A 20,340-nucleotide genomic window follows, 5' to 3' on the forward strand; every position below is an offset into this window, starting at 1 on the left:
AATAGGTCAAATTTTGTGCATTTTTTAGTGCAAAATTCTTCGATGCCGGAGCGAGTACTGCACCCAGTGCTGTTGTAGTGCAAGTGCACTAGAAAGGCACTGCACCCAGTGCCGCCTCTTAGGTAACCATCCACACATATAGGTGCGTGTGTGTGTGTGTGTGTGTGTGTAGAAGCAGGAAAAGATAGCACAATAATAGCAAACTAAAGAAGGGGAAGGAAAACGAAAGGGAGGGTAAAAACCACGCACTTCTTTACTCAAACTTCATAAAACCAGAGACATACATACAGAGATGCGAAGCGAGGGCCGCTCGCGTGAACTCTTGGGTTACCGCGGCGCTCGGTCAGCGTGACCTCGCGCGATTGTTAGCCATCATCCCGTACGTTGTTGTTTGCTTGCTCTCTGACACCGATTTGAAGTGCTTTTCTGTCATATTTCTTTGGATATATCCAGCTTCAGACGAGAGATATCAGTGGTAAGTTTACTTGATTCCTAATCTGTAGCTTCAATAGTGTGCACACGAACGCATTTGAGAGGATTGTGTTCGGGTTCCTTCGGTTCTTGCGGCCATTGTTTCTAAGTCCATTGTGCGTGGAGGCAATGTTTGGGAGCTAATATTTTCTTTTGTGCGCAACTTTGCTTGGCAAATGCATTACTGGTGTATACATTAATCTGTTTGTATAAATTTTGACGCGCTGTAATTAAATTTGATGCTTTTAAGTCTCACTCAAGTGGTTCTCGCACTTACACTGGCGTGTGAATAAAACGTTTTTAAGGAGAAATGAGCGAAATTGCTTACTTTAGGATTCATCTTCTAATCACCAAATGATGCAATAATCTTCTTGTTGTGATTTTCTGTTTCTCTTGAGTGCAAATAATTAACAATTTGCATGTTTTATTATCTATGATTTTCTATGAAACAGTTATAACTCTTTAAAAACACAACACTTGGCGCCAGTGGGAGGATTACTTGCCCCTGCCGTAGGCGAATATAACGCGAGCTTGGCACCAGTGGGAGGATTACTTGCCCCTGCCGTAGGCGAAGATAACGCAAGCGGGAAGACAGCGCTTCGCATCTCTTCTATCTATGTCTCTGATAAAACCGACTGTAAAACTAACACCGGCTATTCTCCTTTCTCAATCATTATCAAAATCGATCCTAAAACAAAACAAGTCGCGTATGGCGAAAATACATCATTTAGTCAAGCTGTCGAACTCACAGAATGAAACTGAACGCAATGCAATTTTTCAGCAAGACCGTATACTCGTAGCATCGTCGTCAGTCCACCGCTCGTGGCAAAGGCAGTGGAATTGACAAGAAGAGCGGGGTAGTAGTTGCGCTAAGAAGGGTAGCACGCTTTTCTGTACCTCTCTTCGTTTTAACTTTCTGAGCGTGTTTTTAATCCAAACATATCATATCTATATGTTTTTGGAATCAGGAACCGACAAGAAATAAGATGAAAGTGTTTTTAAATTGATTTCAAAAATGTAATTTTGATATTATACGTTAATTGGATCTGTAATCCAAACATGGCTTTTGGTCAATCGAGATGGAAGTTTATTCCACAAGCCCGTAGGGCGAGTGGAATAAACTGCCATCGAGATTGACCCAAAGGCATGTTTGGATCACAGATCCAATTAACATATGTATATATCTCGACATTCACTGGTCTTAGGGTTTTTGTTTTCAAAGAAGAAAGAAACTTGCTTGAACACGGACCACTTCTCCGAGCAAAATCAACAAACCTAATCACTCGCATTCCACCTCAAGGTCTCGGCCAACCAAGACTATGGCATACTCGTAGCAAAGCGACCGCCGAATGGTACCGTAAACCAAGAATAGTGACGTAAGAGAATAGAATGTCGTCTTTTGATTTGGAACGTGACGTGTTTCAGAACTTCTTCTGGACAACTCGGATGGTCTTCTGCGTGGTGGTTGGCACGAGATTCTTTTTCTTCTTCTACAGTTCATCCTCCGATACTGTAGCAAAACGTTTCATCTTTTTTTCACTTTCGAGTATGCAGACGACTGAACTTGACCGCTAAAAAGTAGTCCTTTCGGTATTATTACGCCGAGTCTGAACATGAGGTCTGAACATTGTTTTTAGGCAGGATCTAGGTGAAAGCGAGGCTGTTCTTATCTCTGTGTACAGTCGAGGGAGAGAGAAATACATGTCGAGACATTAATTTTTATATATTTAATTTTCAGAGCTTGTTTTTAATCCAAATATTATACGTTAATTGGATCTGTGATCCAAGCATGGCTTTTGGTCAATCGAGATAGAAGTTTATTCCACAAGCCCGTAGGGCGAGTGGAATAAACTGCCATCGAGATTGACCAAAAGGCATGTTTGGATCACAGATCCAATTAACATATATATCTCGACATCCACTGGTCTTAGGGTTTTTGTTTTCAAAGAAGAAAGAAACTTGCTTTATCCTACATACGTGAGAGAGACACCCGTGAGATAATAATCGTTCAAATCACAGTGTGTATATCATCTAAATGAGGTCATGTCAAGCAAGTCTTGCAGGGACCTGTTTTTCCACTGCTTATGATGCCAAAGTCACCGAGACAAACGTCATTATAGAAAAAAAAAATTGCGCTCGCTAATTACCCTCGATGAATCTTTAGAACTAACACGTCACACCACACTTTCAGAGTGACGTTTCTTTGCTTTGACGTATTAGATTGCACGAGGCTTTAGAATAGATCGAGGTTCCAAAACAAGCGTCTTCAATTAGTTGCCTCGACTGCAAGACATTTTCAGTAAAATACACGTAAGTACAGTATGTAGGATGAACAGAATACTACATGGCTTGCTGTGTCGTACCAGATTTACACTCGTTGCTTTTTCAAATAGTGAACAGCTCGCTTTCGCTCGCAGTTCAATATTTAAAAAAACAACTCGTGTAAATCTGGTACGACACATGCACAGCAAGCCATGTATTATTCTCTATTTAACACGGACCACTTCTCGGAGCAAAATCAACAAACCTAATCACTCGCATTCCACCTCAAGGTCTCGGCCAACCAAGACTAAGACTTATGGCATACTCGTAGCAAAGCCGCCGAATGGTACCGTAAACCAAGAATAGTGACGTAAGAGAATAGAATGTCGTCTTTTGATTTGGAACCTGACCTGTTTCAGAACTTCTTCTGGACAACTCGGATGGTCTTCTGCGTAGTGGTTGGCACGAGATTATTTTTCTTCTTCGACAGTTCATCCTCCGATAATAGCAAAACGATTCATCTTTTTTTCACTTTCGAGTATGCGGACGACTGAACTTGACCGCTAAAAAGTAGTCCTTTCGGAATCATTACGCCGAGTCTGAACATGAGGTCTGAACATTGTTTTTAGGCAGGATCTAGGTGAAAGCGAGGCTGTTCTTATCTCTGTGTACAGTCGAGAGAGAGAGAAATACATGTCGAGACATAACATATTTATATATGTTTTTGGAATCAGACAATGATGAAGAATAAGATGAACGTAAATTTGGATCGTTTTATAAAACAATTATTTTTTTTACAATTTTCAGATTTTTAATGACCAAAGTCATTAATTAATTTTCAAGCCACCAAGCTGAAAGGCAATACCGAAGTCCGGCCTTTGTCGAAGATTGCTTGACTAAAATTTCAATTAATTTGATTGAAAAATGAGGGTGTGACAGTGCCGCCTCAACTTTTACAAAAAGCCGGATATGACGTCATCAAAGGTATTTATTGAAAAAAAAAATGTCCGGGGATATCATTCCCAGGAACTCTCATGTAAAATTTCATAAAGATCGGTTCAGTAGTTAATTTGTCTGAATCGCTCTACACACACACATGCACACACACACACACACACACACACACACACACACACACACACACACACACACACACCACGACACTCGTCTCGATTCCCCCTCTATGTTAAAACATTTAGTCAAAACTTGACTAAATGTAAAGAGACATTATGTATTGCATCTAAACACGAGGTGAGTAAAACATTATCAGAAAAGGTAGAGCAAGAGAAATTCCAAAACTCAAATTCGAGTCACTGCAGTTCGTACTGTACAAGTTGAGAAAGTTGCAAGTCCAGTCAGTAGCCACCATCTCGGACGGATGTTTCGGGGAGGGGGGGGGGGGGGGGGGGTGGGGGAGTAGAACAAAGGCCTATCTGTGGTCAGTCGCCGCTTCCTTACAGGTCCCACACACATGGGAAAACGATTAACTCGGCCAGTACCCCAGCAAAAGTGCAAAGGAATATAGACGGAAAACTAAAATCTGACCGCGCTAAATAGTCAGCTTAGAATGACCTACTTCCTCTGCTCAACGCACGGGCAATGCAGTCTCTCGTGTACACTGTAATGTGACAAGGCTCATACTTATAGAGAAAATGAGAGATACCCCCAAACAATTTTGTGCACTGCACTTTTTTCACATTTATAAACTGATGATCAGTGTGTGTATGTGTGTGTTCAGTTGTGTGTGCGTGTGTGTGTGTCAGTTCAAGGGGTGTGTGTGTGTGTCACTGCGTGCCCGTGTGTGTGTGTGTGTGACGGTCAGTCAGTGTCAGTCACAGTGTGTGTGTGTGTGTGTGTGTGTGTGTGTGTGCATGTATGTGTGCCGTGTGCAGTGACAGTGTGAATGTGTGTGACGGTGTGTGTGTATGATGTATGTGCAGTGTGTGTGTGTGTGTGTGTGTGTGTGTGTGTGTGTGTTTGTGTGTGACCGTGCTGAGAGAGAAACTAGAGAGAGAGAGAGGGAGCCGATAATCGTCTTGATTCTGCAGGTTCGGCACCAGGCTGATGAAAACGCAGAATAATCCATCAAAACAACACTCTAACATCAAGTTTTAGAAACCAGAAAAACTTACCGTAACTCCATAGGTTTTGTGGTGTTTTGCGCACTGCTGAAACGCGTTTAACACGACGTGAATCGCCGTGCGTTAACGTAGCGAAAACGTCCATAACGCAGACACCAAAACTCGATGTTTTACTGTGTTTTGCACCCCGCTAAAATCCCAGGGATTTTATTGCGTTACGGCAGTTTTTGACTCACATGCGAAGCAAAAGTGAGTCTATGTACTCACCCGAGTCGTCCGTCCGTCCGTCCGTCCGTCCGTCCGTCCGTCCGTCCGTCCCGGCGTCCGTCCGTCCGTCCGTCCGGAAAACTTTAACGTTGGATATTTCTTGGACACTATTAAGTCTATCAACACCTGATGTGGCCTGATGGTGTATGGTTACAAGATCTCAAAAAACATGTGCGGCTACTTGACCTCACTTCAAGTTCAAGGTCACAGGGGCCGTAATTGTTGTCTTAAAAACGACCATTTTTCACATTTTCGCATTTCTTTCTGAAGTTATCAAGAATGGCAACCTTAGCTATGTATGCTATACAGGGCAATGTAAGCCCTATCTTTGGACACCAGTTTGGTTGACCTTGCTTCAAGGTCAAGGTCGCAAGGGTCCTTTAAAGTTGGATTGTATACATATTTTGAAGTGACCTTGACCCTGAACTATGGAAGATAACTGTTTCAAACTTAAAAATTATGTGGGGCACATATTGTGCTTTCATCATGAGACACATTTGGTCACATATGATCAAGGTCAAGGTCACTTTGACCCTTATGAAATGTGACCAAAATAAGGTAGTGAACCACTAAAAGTGACCATATCTCATGGTAGAAAGAGCCAATAAGCACCATTGTACTTCCTATGTCTTGAATTAACAGCTTTGTGTTGCATAACCTTGTATGACCTTGGGTCAAGGTCACATGCATTTTGGTAGGAAAAATGTGTAAAGCAGTTCTTAGTGTATGATGTCATTGCTAGGTTTAGTTATTTGACCTTGACCCTGAAGGTCAAGGTCAAGCATGTGAGTCGTATGGGCTTTGCCCTTCTTGTTCTAACTTGATGTGAATCGCACAGGTATAATGCCACAAAATTCAGTTGATTAACTTCATGTTTCATGTTATATGCCACGTTATAGTGCCAAAACGTGACTTTTCGCCCAGTGAATGCCTTAAACAATTAATCAACAAAGTGGTCTTTTTCACAATATTTCTGACTTGAGCGTCCCATTTACAGTCATTTTGCAAAATAATACCGAGGTGCTTGTGTTCATTTGTGTCTTCTGGTTGAAAAATAACGGGTCAATTTGGCTTAAGTCACGTTTTATATTCAGCAATTTGGTTTTTGTTTCATTAAATGTGACTTTCCAACGTGCTGCCCAACAACTGATTTTTATCGAGGTCTGTATTTAAAATCTCGGCACGTCTTACCGGATCGTTCATTGAAGTGACATGCTAGTATCATCAGCAAACAATTTAATAACAGACTCAATATCATTTATATAAATCAAAAACAACAAAGGGCCTAACACAGAACCTTGAGGAACGCCTGTTTGTATACCTTTCAGCTCTGACTTAGCTCCTTTAACGACAACTAATTGAACACGGTTTGCTAAGTAACTACAAAACCATGACAAAAGTCGACCTCGAACACCAATCGATTCCAATTGTACTAATAATCCTGTGTGCCAGACTTTGTCAAAAGCATTCGACACATCAAAAAATACCGCCTGTGTTGTTAAACCGCTGTCGTAATTTAAACATACATCATTATATATAGAGACAAGTTGACAAATCGTCGAGTCGCCGGGTATGAAACCTGACTGTGTAGGTGTGAGTATGTTGTTGGATTGTAAAAAGAGATATAGGTGGCTATGATTACATCGTTCCAAAACTTTGCCAACGCAACTCAACAAGGAAATCGGACGATAATTATTACAAGTGTCCGCTGAACCTGACTTATAAACAGGCGTAACATTTGCAGTTTTCCAAATATTAGGATATACTCCTTCCCTCAAACTTCTGTTAAACATGTGGGTGAGTGGCTCCGAAATAACATCTATAGCTGCGATGAGAAGTCTGTTGTGGATCAAATCGGGACCAATGGCTTTTCTTTTATCAAGATTTTTAATTACATATTTTACCTCGTTAACTGACAAAACAATATCACATAATTCGCAATCAAGGAACGGCACTTGAGGAACATCATCATCTGGGTCTTGAACATTGGAATTTTTAATAAAACAGTTATTAAAGGCGTTTGCTTTGTCTTGGCTTAGTTCATAAACTTCGCCATTGTCACAGATAGGCGGAATTTCGTCACCATATAATCCTTTCTTCTTCATGAATGATTTCACTAACTTCCACCAATCTTTTGTACCAAACTGCGTTGAATCGGAAACGTTTGCGTCTAATTCAGAATAATATTCGTTCTCTTTTCTTTGCTGTAACAAGGTTACGTGCCTGGCGATAACCCAACCAATCTTCCGGCTGTTTACTTGTTTTGGCTTTCAAATGAATCTGATCACGTTGGTCTATTAACATTAAAAGTTCAGGTGTAATCCAGACATATAAATAAAGACATATTCGATGTGTTTACTTTCAACCTTTAAATGCCGAGAGATTGACAACATGTTTTTTAAAACATCTTAACCGCCACGTGTTTCTTTTTTCGAATTACTTCTACAGTGAATGTCCAGAAGGCAGCAGCATTTGTAGCACAATTAGGAATGAAACATGCGCTGAAAACATTGGTCAAGAAGTCGTTACACAATCGTGTGAAGGGTCCGAGCCATGTGGAGTGACGCTGACCATTAAGAAAGGTAAACGAATGTGATATGGACTAATGTTACAGTGTTAGCATATCAATGTGTGGTTGACATGTTAAATGGTTATCTATATTTATTGTTATCGTCTTTCTTAAATTGTGCTGACATGTTGTGGAGATGTGAGATAAGGGGTTGAGACGGACGCTGACAAACAACAGCAGCGGCAACAACACCACACAAGCAAATCAAGGCAACACCAAACAAGCAAACCAAGGCAACAACAAACAAACAAACCAAGGCAACGATAAACAAGCAAATTAAGGCAAACCACTACAAGCAAAACTAAGGCAAAACAAGCCACAGCAAACCACTACAAGCAAAACTAAGGCAAAACAAGCCACAGCAAACCACTACAAGCAAAACTAAGGCAAAACAAGCCACAGCAAACCACTACAAGCAAAACCAAGGCAATACAAGCCACAGCGAACCAATACAAGCAAAACCAAGGCAATACAAGCCACAGCGAACCAATACAAGCAAAACCAAGGCAATACAAGCCACAGCAAACCAATACAAGCAAAACTAAGTCAAAACAAGAGGCGAAGCCTTCAAGGCTCACGTAAGAAATAGACAAACAGTAACACAAACTCAATCACTCCGTCACACATACACACACACACACAGTACAAACACACAGTAAGCATAGCCATAGGTGACACTGTGCAAGAAAGCGAGACACTAGATCTAGATCTGTCTGTCTGCATGTAGTCAACTTACTGGGACACGACTAAGAGTAATACCTAATATTCTGGACTCGCAACGAAATATACAAACAAATGACAATGAACAACGTTTCGACCTAATGGTCTTCAACAGGTTAAAAAAAATGAAAACAACAATACAAATATCAAAACGACTTATCAGAGAAGATGATGTCCTCCAAGCGCAAAGGAAACCGGCACGGTGGCCTAGGGGTAAGGCGTCCGCCCCGTGATCGGGAGGTCGTGGGTTCGAACCCCGGCCGGGTCATACCTAAGACTTTAAAATGGGCAATCTAGTGGCTGCTCTGCCTGGCGTCTGGCATTATGGGGTTAGTGCTAGGACTGGTTGGTCCGGTGTCAGAATAATGTGACTGGGTGAGACACGAAGCCTGTGCTGCGACTTCTGTCTTGTGTGTGGCGCACGTTAAATGTCAAAGCAGCACCGCCCTGATATGGCCCTTCGTGGTCGGCTGGGCGTTAAGCAAACAAACAAACAAACAAACAAACAAACAAGCAAAAGAAGGGGGAAAGGGAGATAAATCAAAAAGAAAAATGAGCAATGAAAAATGAAACCAAAACGAAACAAATCAGAATAATAACGCTTGAAGGGCCTGAAGTTGAAAGAGAAAGAGAGAGAGAGAGAGAGAGAGAGAGAGAGAGAGAGAGAGAGAGAGAGAGAGAGAGAGAGAGAGAGAGAGAGAGAGAGAGAGAGAGAGAGTGTCAACAATACCTACGACACGACTGCCAACTAGTCTCGGCCCGCTCAAAATCAAGATAACAATGACCGAGACTTTCAGTAATTCCTTCGCGTGACGTCTAACCCTCTTACGCCATAATGTGACGTCTTCAAATGACGAAATGTTAAAGTTTCTACCACACACACACACACACACACGCACGCACTCAAAGACAGACAAAGTTACGAACGCATAGGCTACACTTCGTGAGCCAACAAGTCACAGCAAACCAATACAAGCAAAACCAAGAGGCGAAGCCTTCAAGGCTCACGTAAGAAATAGACAAACAGTAACACAAACTCAATCACTCCGTCACACATACACACCCACACACACAGTAAGCTTAGGTGACGACTGTGCAAGAAAGAGAGACACTAGATCTAGATCTGTCTGTCTGCATGTAGCCTACTTACAGGGACACGACTGCCAAATAGTCTCGGCCCGCTCAAAATAACAATGACCGAGACCACACACACCACGCGAGAGAGAAAGACTACAGGGAGGCATGCCGTCATGATGCATTAATTGACGTCAAACACTTTTGACCGTGACGTAATCTTATGCGAGCTTTATCCATAGTCTTGGATAACCACTCACACATAGACTCGGAAATGTTAAAGTTTCTACCACAGACATACACACACACGCACACACGCACGCACAAACGCACGCACAGACAGACAAAGTTACGATCGCATAGGCTACACTTACGTGAGCCAACAAGGCAATACAAGCCACAGCGAACCAATACAAGCAACACTAAGTCAAAACAAGAGGCGAAGCCTTCAAGGCTCACGTAAGAAATCGACAAACAGTAACACAAACTCAATCACTCCGTCACACATACACACACACACACACACACACACACACACACACACACACACACACACACACACACACACACACACACACACACACACACACACACACACACAAACACAGTAAGCATAGGTGAAACTGTGCAAGAAAGCGAGACACTAGATCTGCCAACTAGTCTTGGCCCGCTCACAATAACAATGACCGAGACTTTCAGTAATTCCTTCGCGTGACGTCTAACCCTCTTACGTCATAATGTGACGTCTTCAAATGTTAAAGTTTCTATCACACACGTCAAACACTTTTGACCGAGACGTAATCTACTTAAATGCAAGCTTTATCCATAGACTCGGAAATGCTAAAGTTTCTATCACACACACACACACACACGCACGCACGCACAGACAGACAAAAGTTAGCATCGCATTGGCTACACTTACGTGAGCCAACAAGCCACAGCAAACCAAAACTAGCAAAACTAAGGCAAAACAAGCCACAGCAAAACAAGCCACAGCAAACCAAACCACAGCAAAACAAGCCACAGCAAACCAAGCCACAGCAAACCAAGCCACAGCAAAACAACCCACAGCAAAACAAGCCACATCAAACCAAGCCACAGCAAAACAACCCACAGCAAAACAAGTCACATCAAACCAAGCCACATCAAACCAAACCACAGCACCAAAAAAAACACAGCGAACCAAGCCACAGCAAACCAAGCCACAGCAAAACAAGCCACAGCAAACCAAGCCACAGCAAAACAAGCCACAGCAAAACAAGCCACAGCAAAACAAGCCACAGCAAACCAAGCCACAGCAAAACAAGCCACAGCAAACCAAGCCACAGCAAAACAAGCCACAGCAAAACAAGCCACAGCAAAACAAGCCACAGCAAAACAAGCCAAGGCAAAACAAGCCACAGCAAAACAAGCCACAGCAAACCAAACCACAGCAAAACAAGCCACAGCAAACCAAGCCACAGCAAACCAAGCCACAGCAAAACAAGCCACAGCAAAACAAGCCACAGCAAAACAAGCCACAGCAAACCAAACCAAATCGAACAAATAGAAAGCAAACACCTAAGATCCCGAAAGTGACACACATTCGGAGAGTAAGACAGACAAAGACAGAGTTATACAACGACACACTAAGAGAATGTATAATGGCACAATCATGTTTTCCGTTTCTTTGTCATCCAGTTCGTGAATGTGACGGTGGGACGTACTTTTGCTACGCGTTCTCCTCTGTGAATGCCAGCAAATACGATGTTGCGTCAGTCACAGTGTCTGTTAAAGGTAAGTTACCTGCTTACTGTGTTCTTTTGACTCCGTAACACCCTTTGACTCGTGTTTACTTCTCTTCTTGCATTTGATTTGGGAGCTGAGAACAATTCGTGACGAGGTTTGAACTTGATGAAGTAGCTCATGTCTTCGAGACGGATACTGTATGATACACCGTTGACAACCCTCCATTAAACCAGGCAGCAGTAGCTGGTAAAGACTTGCCTGATACTTTTAATGGCAACTTAATTTTATGATCATTTGATTGTTACGGCTGGAATTTACGTGTGTATGTCTGTATGTATGTATATTTACTCCTATCAGAAATTGTGCGTGCTTCTCTCTGTTTACTATCTAGCCTTCACACACACACACAACACTCCAACCAGGCACAAAGACAAGAACACGGTTACAGCCCTTTGCCCATGTACCTCTATTGAAATAATCAACACAACATAAACATATTATTTCCCATTCATTCTACAAATCACTCTCACTCAACATGAAAGTTCTATTTCTGTTAACATACAGAAAACTAGCTGAAGATGAAGAGAAGAAGAATGCAGTTGTTCCGGAGATCGTTTCTCCAGTTAAGAAAGTTGTGCAAAGTTTGAAGTTGGAACATGGTAGTGTCAACGAGAGTGAATGTACAGTCCTTCGAGACACGGGTTCAACGATGTCTGGAGTGCGTAGAGGATTGGTGTCAAAAGACCAGTTTGTCAGTGGTAACGTCACTTGTAAGACATTTGGTGGGGAGGTCATTACTTATCCTCAGGCGAAAGTTAAAGTTGAGACACCTTATGTGTCGGGAGAAATGGTTTGTTGCGTCCTGAATGATCCTGTGGCTGATTTGATCATAGGCAACATTCCGGGGATTTCAGGGAGTGCAGACTGTTTTCCTGATGTTGAGGGGGTTACGGCTATGGCTAATCGTGCGCAGGCAAAGAGAAGAAACCCTCCTGATAGACCTTTGGTTCTGACTCCAGATCAGAAGGTTGCGTGTTCTCAGAAGGTTGAGAACTTGGCAAAACAACTCAGTCAGTTACAGGCAGAAGTGAACAGATTAAAGTCTAAGTCAAGAGAGACTACTGCTGCTGTAGGCTTTGGTGGCACTCGCAGAAAGAGGTCAAGGAAATGGTTTGACTACTTGTCGGTTTTGCATCAGGAACATGAGTAATCGTACTATGTTGGAAGAGTCGTGGACTCAGGATAAGAATACTGATGCTGTTAAAGAAAGACTTTTCATGTTTGGGCTAGAAAGCAACATGACTGGAAATTGTGAGTTAAATGAAAACTCAGTGGAATCTTCCTAGAGAAGGAAGAAGTACTTTATCAGACAAAGTAGTATTGTTACACATATGGGATCAGTGGATCAGAAAGTTTGTTTCTTATGTCAGCTACGACAGTTTTGATCCGTAGTGGAATGCGATATTGAAATTGTATTGCAGTAAAGTAGTTACCCTCTTTTGTCTGTTATCCTAAAGAAAAAATAACCTCGGTCGGTCATTTTTTTTTCCGGGAGGAGGGGGTAATGTGACAAACGGATTTGCACATCATTTTATATTGGAGTTATGTGACGCAAGTGTACAACATTTCATGGGCCACGAACTTTGAGTAGGCACCGCACGGTGAAATATTGTCCGTGCAGTGCAGTGCTGTCACGTGTGAGATGTGACCAATCAGAGAAGAGTATTAACTGAGGTCACGTTTGTTGAGACGATAGACAGCAGAGCTTTCCAGACCGTTGAAAAGACAAGACGGGTCTCCTGTTGGGTAAAGTTTCTCACCGGGCGCTAGAGATCGTTGGACTCGTGCCGCGGTATTGAATCGTTGGATTCAACTGCTGTGTTTACAGGTATTTATTGAATTGATATTTTGCTCGGAGATATTATTTTGCTCGGAAATATTGACTTGAGAAATGACCGGGAGAGTCATGTGTGAATTGGCTGAAAAGCGTGCGCTGTTGTCAGCCATTGTTGAAAATGGAATGTTTACATGTTTTTTTCGGAAATGAAGTCGCTTATGAGTAAGCGGGTGTATATACTGTAACCGCATAAGTTAGTTGACGGTAGTGATAAAGAATGTCAGAAAAGTTTATTCAAGTATGGAGACTTATGGTAGTTTAAACTTGTGTATTTTAGCATCCCGGGCCGAGTGGGTCGCGGAAGTGGGGAGACGAGACGGGAGGTTCCGCCCTTACGTCCCGAGCCGTGAGCTGTGGGAGCGCAGGAGGGAGTCAGCGTGAAGCGCTGTAGAACGGGGACCCCGTCCCATTCCACCACGCGAAGACAGTTTGCGTGGGTGGGGTGGATCAGTACGTGCCACTGAATGTGTGAGTACGACTGGGAAGAAGTAACCAGCGAGATAGCTGTGCGGAGATACGTTCCCCAAGTAAACAAACACGAGACGTAGAGCGTTCGTGGTTTTTGTGATCTGTGTGTAACAGAAATGAATATTGACAGAAGTATTGCCTGAGACAATGACTTCGTGTGTAGTGAGACAGACAGGCTCTCACGGAACAGAGCTTGAAGTGTTCTACGTGTGTGCACGTGAATTATAGACTGCATGAGAAAGTAACATGTGTGTATTTCTGTATGTATGTATATTTACTCCTATCAGAAATTGTGCGTGCTTCTCTCTGTTTACTATCTAGCCTTCACACACACACACAACACTCCAACCAGGCACAAAGACAAGAACACGGTTACAGCCCTTTGCCCATGTACCTCTATTGAAATAATCAACACAACATAAACATATTATTTCCCATTCATTCTACAAATCACTCTCACTCAACATGAAAGTTCTATTTCTGTTAACATACAGAAAACTAGCTGCACAGAAATACACACATGTTACTTTCTCATGCAGTCTATAATTCACGTGCACACACGTAGAACACTTCAAGCTTTGTTCCGTGAGAGCCTGTCTGTCTCACTACACACGAAGTCATTGTCTCAGGCAATACTTCTGTCAATATTCATTTCTGTTACACACAGATCACAAAAACCACGAACGCTCTACGTCTCGTGTTTGTTTACTTGGGGAACGTATCTCCGCACAGCTATCTCGCTGGTTACTTCTTCCCAGTCGTACTCACACATTCAGTGGCACGTACTGATCCACCCCACCCACGCAAACTGTCTTCGCGTGGTGGAATGGGACGGGGTCCCCGTTCTACAGCGCTTCACGCTGACTCCCTCCTGCGCTCCCACAGCTCACGGCTCGGGACGTAAGGGCGGAACCTCCCGTCTCGTCTCCCCACTTCCGCGACCCACTCGGCCCGGGATGCTAAAATACACAAGTTTAAACTACCATAAGTCTCCATACTTGAATAAACTTTTCTGACATTCTTTATCACTACCGTTAACTAACTTATGCGGTTACAGTATATACACCCGCTTACTCATAAGCGACTTCATTTCCGAAAAAAACATGTAAACATTCCATTTTCAACAATGGCTGACAACAGCGCACGCTTTTCAGCCAATTCACACATGACTCTCCCGGTCATTTCTCAAGTCAATATTTCCGAGCAAAATAATATCTCCGAGCAAAATATCAATTCAATAAATACCTGTAAACACAGCAGTTGAATCCAACGATTCAATACCGCGGCACGAGTCCAACGACCTCTAGCGCCCGGTGAGAAACTTTACCCAACAGGAGACCCGTCTTGTCTTTTCAACGGTCTGGAAAGCTCTGCTGTCTATCGTCTCTACAAACGTGACCTCAGTTAATACTCTTCTCTGATTGGTCACATTTCACACGTGACAGCACTGCACTGCACGGACAATATTTCACCGTGCGGTGCCTACTCAAAGTTCGTGGCCCATGAAATGTTGTACACTTGCGTCACATAACTCCAATATAAAATTATGTGCAAATCCGTTTGTCACATTAATCGAATTCAGGACTTGCGTTAGAAGATAATGAAAACATATCTCTCATTGCAAATATTGAAACCAAATGAAATATATCAACAAAACCTACAGAATGACATACAACATGACTATATTTGGCGTGTCTATACGGATTTGACAATGTCTGGTACCGATGTGACGTCAGAATCGTCAAAATGACTCTGTTCCCCAATCTAAGTCAACCTCCCTTTTAACTACAATGTCTTTGGGACTTCTTTTGATCTTTTCATTAAGAAAACAAGACTTTTGCATGTGTTTATATCCCTCCCTTTTGCTGTCATTGCCTTCCAAAGTCAGAGGGGTTGGGTTTGGGTCAAAAAGTAGGGAACTGTCATTTGATTTATTCAACAGGTGTGGGACCAGAGCACCAGACGTTTTGAGTCTGATTTATGTTGATTTATGATGTGGGGGAGCATTCTCTTTTTTTGTTACCTTGATGGCAGCTTTAGCTATGTACACATATTCCATCTGAGTGTTCCTAATTTCATTTTGCTCAGACTGTGAGCATAACACGTACGGCCCGGAGTGCTTGGACACATGTGGTCGCTGTGGTGGTAACCAGACGTGTAACAGCTCCACTGGCTACTGTCTGACTTGTCTGGCTGGATGGACACCTCCACTCTGCACAACAGGTAGACCGTGTGTGTGTGTATATATGTGTGTGTGTGTGTGGAGGGGGGGTGGGGGTGGTCTTACACAGTGCAGTTGTCTAATTTGACATGTTTTACTTACCTGCAGGCCTGCAGGGCGGTTAATATTTCAATCTGAAAGCGAAATTCAGACGTAGCATTGGGTCAATGGTCACCGTGTAGTGCTCTCAGCGAGTAGCTCTCGAACAAAATAATTAATTTCAGCAGCTCTTAGATGAGAGAAAAAAAAGTAAGCTTTGTGTTTTGTTCATTTGTTTTTGCTCAAATCCAGTACTTAATCCCACGGAAGAAAACTAGCTTCGTGCAGAATATTGTTACGTGGAAGGATTTGTGGAAGGTCTCGGTGAGAGAAAAACAGACACCAGCAGGTTTGTGTTGAAAAAGTAAGTGTTTTAATCAAAACGTCGTGGTCAAGGGATACACATGTTACACACCTCGACCTGTAAATTAAACTGGCATATTTTCCTTCTGGTAGATGTTTAGGTCGCCAGAGGCTCGGGAATACCTGAAAATCGACCCTCGGGCAAATATGCCATTAAGTATCCAGGACTTTGTGGTGTTTAACCTATGTGTATAGTAGATCTTCAGATACACCGCTTGTGGTGTATTTGTTTTCCAAAGCGGGCTGAACTTCTCCAGCTTTAGGTTGTTTTTCATGCGTACATTCCCCTTATAACTGAACTATTTCAAATTAACTTGAAAAAAAAACCAACACAATTTGACTGCATTTTCGTGGACACTAATCATGCCCACTGCGGAGTCAAAGAATTGTTTACCATTATATACATACACACGTAGTACTTATACTGACGGGTTGGCCGCTGTCAGCGTGAGTTCGTCCCCACGTTCGGCGAGAGATTTATTTCTCAGAGTCAACTTTGTGTGCAGACTCTCTTCGGTGTCCAAACACCCCCGTGTGTACACGCAAGCACAAGACCAAGTGCGCACGAAAAAGATCCTGTAATCCATGTCAGAGTTCGGTGGGTTATAGAAACACAAAAATACCCAGCATGCTTCCTCCGAAAACGGCGTATGGCTGCCTAAATGGCGGGGTAAAAAAACGGTCATACACGTACAATTCCACTCGTCCAAATAAAACACGAGTGTACGAACGCAGAAGAAGAAGAAGATACTGACGGAATTGTTCACTAACTTAGTCATCTACTAACTCACGGAGGCCCTGACTGACCTACTTATTTAATTGTTTACGCACTTACGTACGAACTTAATCATATGCATGTGTTTCTTCTTTACGACATTTGTTGATAGATACCTTATGCAGTACGGTCAAGTTCAGGTCATAGAGAATAACATTGCCTATGTCTTCAATGTCTGTTTAGTTAGAGCAGTCTATGGTCTGTTTTGATACACTATTGTTCAGTCGAGTAAGGTTTGCTGTTCTTGCTGTTCTTATAAATGTGGAGAAAAGCGACTACATGAATGACTTGTCTTTTCTCCATATGCAGTTTATAGAGTAAGAAAGAAGAGAGACGATGGGCGTAGAATATTATGTGACCCTCCACCACGGAATGAGTCGCATGTCACCTTTGCATGGTTTTCATATATTTACATTTTCCTAAAGAGTGTTTTATGCTCTATCCAGTGGTGAGAACCGTTTTAAAAAAAGAGCAAAAACTGTTTGAGTTATAAGCCTGTGACTAAGGTGACCCTCACACTGTTACCAGACACTCCCCGGACTTATATTGAGCCCAGCGCAGAACCGCACGAGGTGACATGCGACTCATTTCGTGGTGGAGGGTCACATATTATCTAAGTTAGTATCGAAACTGTGTTGAGTTAAGATGCACACTTTACAATCGGAATTGTTCTTTATCTTTGTAAAGGGGTTGGAAACATGTAGAGTGCAGTCTTTTTCATTGCATCGGGGGTAAAGTGCCTTTTGTGCTACCGCTGTAGGATTTAATTGCCCTCGTCAACGATGGTGCCGAACTGACTAGATCCCTGTTATGGAGGACGGGGGGACAGTCTGAGAACCCCCTTCCCCCTAGTAACCTTTCCCTGCCGCGCTGCTAACTTTCAAAAAGCGGACAGAGTATTGTTTATTTAACCCCTCGGTCACATTACAGGGGCGGATCAGTTGCTTTGTAAGGGGGGGTGCACTTTGAATCGAAAGTGAATGTGATGGGCGCGAAGCGCCCGAATTTGCTAGGGGGGTCCGGGGGCATGCTCCCCCAGAAAAAAATGTTGGCCCAAAGAAGCAAAATGGTGCCATCTGGTGCCATTTGAACTTAGAAATGGTCATAGAATCAGCTTTACAATTTTTATTTTTATTTTTTTTTTGCTGGAGGGGGAGGGTGCACCTGCACCCTGTGCACCCCCCCTCCCTCGTCCGCCCCTGACATATCGGGTCACCAACCCCCCAGCCCCTCCCCCCACCTCCCCCCTCGTTTTGTCTGCCATAGCACTGAGGTCAGCAAGGTCAGTAAGGACAGCCATTGTCTTTTCTACATCCATCTCTCGCCTCCCTCCTTCCGCTCTCCTCCCCACCCCCTATTCCTTTGTTCCTGTTTCTTTACTTCGAAGTTGCTGTGCTTTTGTTAATAATACGTGTTACACACACACACACACACACACACACACACACACACACACACACACACACACACACACACACACACACACACACACACACACACACACTCTCTCTCTCTCTCTTTTTTTACATTTAGTCAAGTTTTGACTAAATGTTTTAACGTAGAGAGGGTAATCGAGACGAGGGTCGTGGTGTATGTGTGTCTGTGTGTCTGTCTGTGTGTGTGTGTAGAACGATTTAGACTAAACTACTGGACCGATCTTTATGAAATTTGAAATGAGAGTTCCTGGGTATGATATCCTCAGACGTTTTTTTCATTTTTTTGATAAATGTCTTTGATGACGTCATATCCGGCTTTTCGTGAAAGTTGAGGCGGCACTGTAAATTTTAGTCAAGTAATCTTCGACGAAGCCCGGACTTCGGTATTGCATTTCAGCTTGGTGGCTTAAAATTTAATTAATGACTTTGGTCATTAAAAATCTGAAAATTGTAAAAAACTAAAATTTTTTATAAAACGATCCAAATTTACGTTCATCTTATTCTCCATCATTTGCTGATTCCAAAAACATATAAATATGTTATATTTGGATTAACAACAAGCTCTGAAAATTAAATATATAAAAATTATTATAAATTTTTTTTTTCGAAATCAATTTAAAAACACTTTCATCTTATTCCGTGTCGGTTCCTGATTCCAAAAACATATAGATATGATATGTTTGGATTAAAAACACGCTCAGAAAGTTAAAACGAAGAGAGGTACAGAAAAGCGTGCTATCCTTCTCAGCGCAACGAATATCCCGCTCTTCTTGTCAATTCCACTGGCACTGCCTTTGCCACGGGCGGTGGAGTGACGATGCTACGAGTATACGGTCTTGCTGCGTTGCGTTGCGTTCAGTTTCATTCTGTGAGTTCGACAGCTACTTGACTAAATGTTGTATTTTCGCCTTACGCGACTTGTTTTAGCTTTTCTATCGATCTTTCTTGTATCCATAATTATATTCGATATTAAAATGTATTATGTGTTCATTTATTTAGTGGAATGTAGATTGTATGTTTATCATCTACATACGAGAAGCCTGTTGAATGTGCAATGTGTTTGATTGTGGTTAACTTGTACCTATACATACGGTTTTTCGTGTGACATGACATATATACTCTGCGAGGTAGTAGTCAGAGGTTTTGCACTTTGTTTGCAGTTTTTGATTACCCTGGAGTGTTTTGCTATCAAATGATGCGTTGTAGAATGTGCAGTTTAGTGAAGTAATTCTTTGCAGCATTTTTGATGTAGTTTTCTTTGTGGACGAGTCTTTGTGAATTTTGGAGGGAGTTTGACTGCAGCTTAAATTCGGTAAGGAGGCTGATAGCAGCCTCGGAGCCCTCCATCTCCCTTTTGTCTGTACTGCCAGAGCGGCGTTTTCATTGGTTCTTTCGCTGTGATGTAGGAATTAGCCGTGTTAGCTATACAATATCGTGGTTTCTGCTTCTCGCCAGGCGTGTGAGAAAGTAAGGTACTGACAATACCCCACACCCACGTCTCCCTGTTTGGGATTCAGGGTCGACAAAACACTGATTACACCCCCGGTATAGGGGTGTGTATAGGTTTCACTCGATGTGTTTGTGTTCGCAAGTAGATCTCAAGAATGAACGGACCGATCGTCACCAAACTTGGTGAACAGGTTCTATACATTCCTGAGACGGTCCTTACAAAAATTGGGACCAGTCAAACACACGGTTAGGGAGTTATTGGTGGATTAAAATTATACAAGGCCTGGTATAGACGGACACCCCCGTTGGTCAAAGGGAAATAACCATTCTCACTGCCACCAACTGAGAAGGTTATTTCCCTTTGACGGGGGTGTAGTTCCTATCGGAGGAATTTCTTGTTTTGACAGAGTCTTGGCAAACTAACCGACTTAAGGGTCAAAGTGTTATACCAGACTCTAAACCGTGCTCCGGTGTCTTGGCAAACTAACCGACTCGCCATGTGGACTGAACTAACAGGGAT

At 42.6% G+C, this 20,340-nt stretch overlaps 1 protein-coding gene across 1 annotated transcript in view; it reads right to left on the bottom strand.

Moving 5' to 3' along the window:
* LOC138973590 (uncharacterized) overlaps positions 1-20,340 on the bottom strand; it is a 171,523-nt gene that overhangs the window by 48,590 nt on the left and 102,593 nt on the right. The gene's annotated exons all lie outside the window — the stretch shown is intronic.

Source organism: Littorina saxatilis, linkage group LG8 (genome assembly GCF_037325665.1).
Source record: "Littorina saxatilis isolate snail1 linkage group LG8, US_GU_Lsax_2.0, whole genome shotgun sequence".
Lineage (NCBI taxonomy): Eukaryota > Metazoa > Mollusca > Gastropoda > Littorinimorpha > Littorinidae > Littorina > Littorina saxatilis.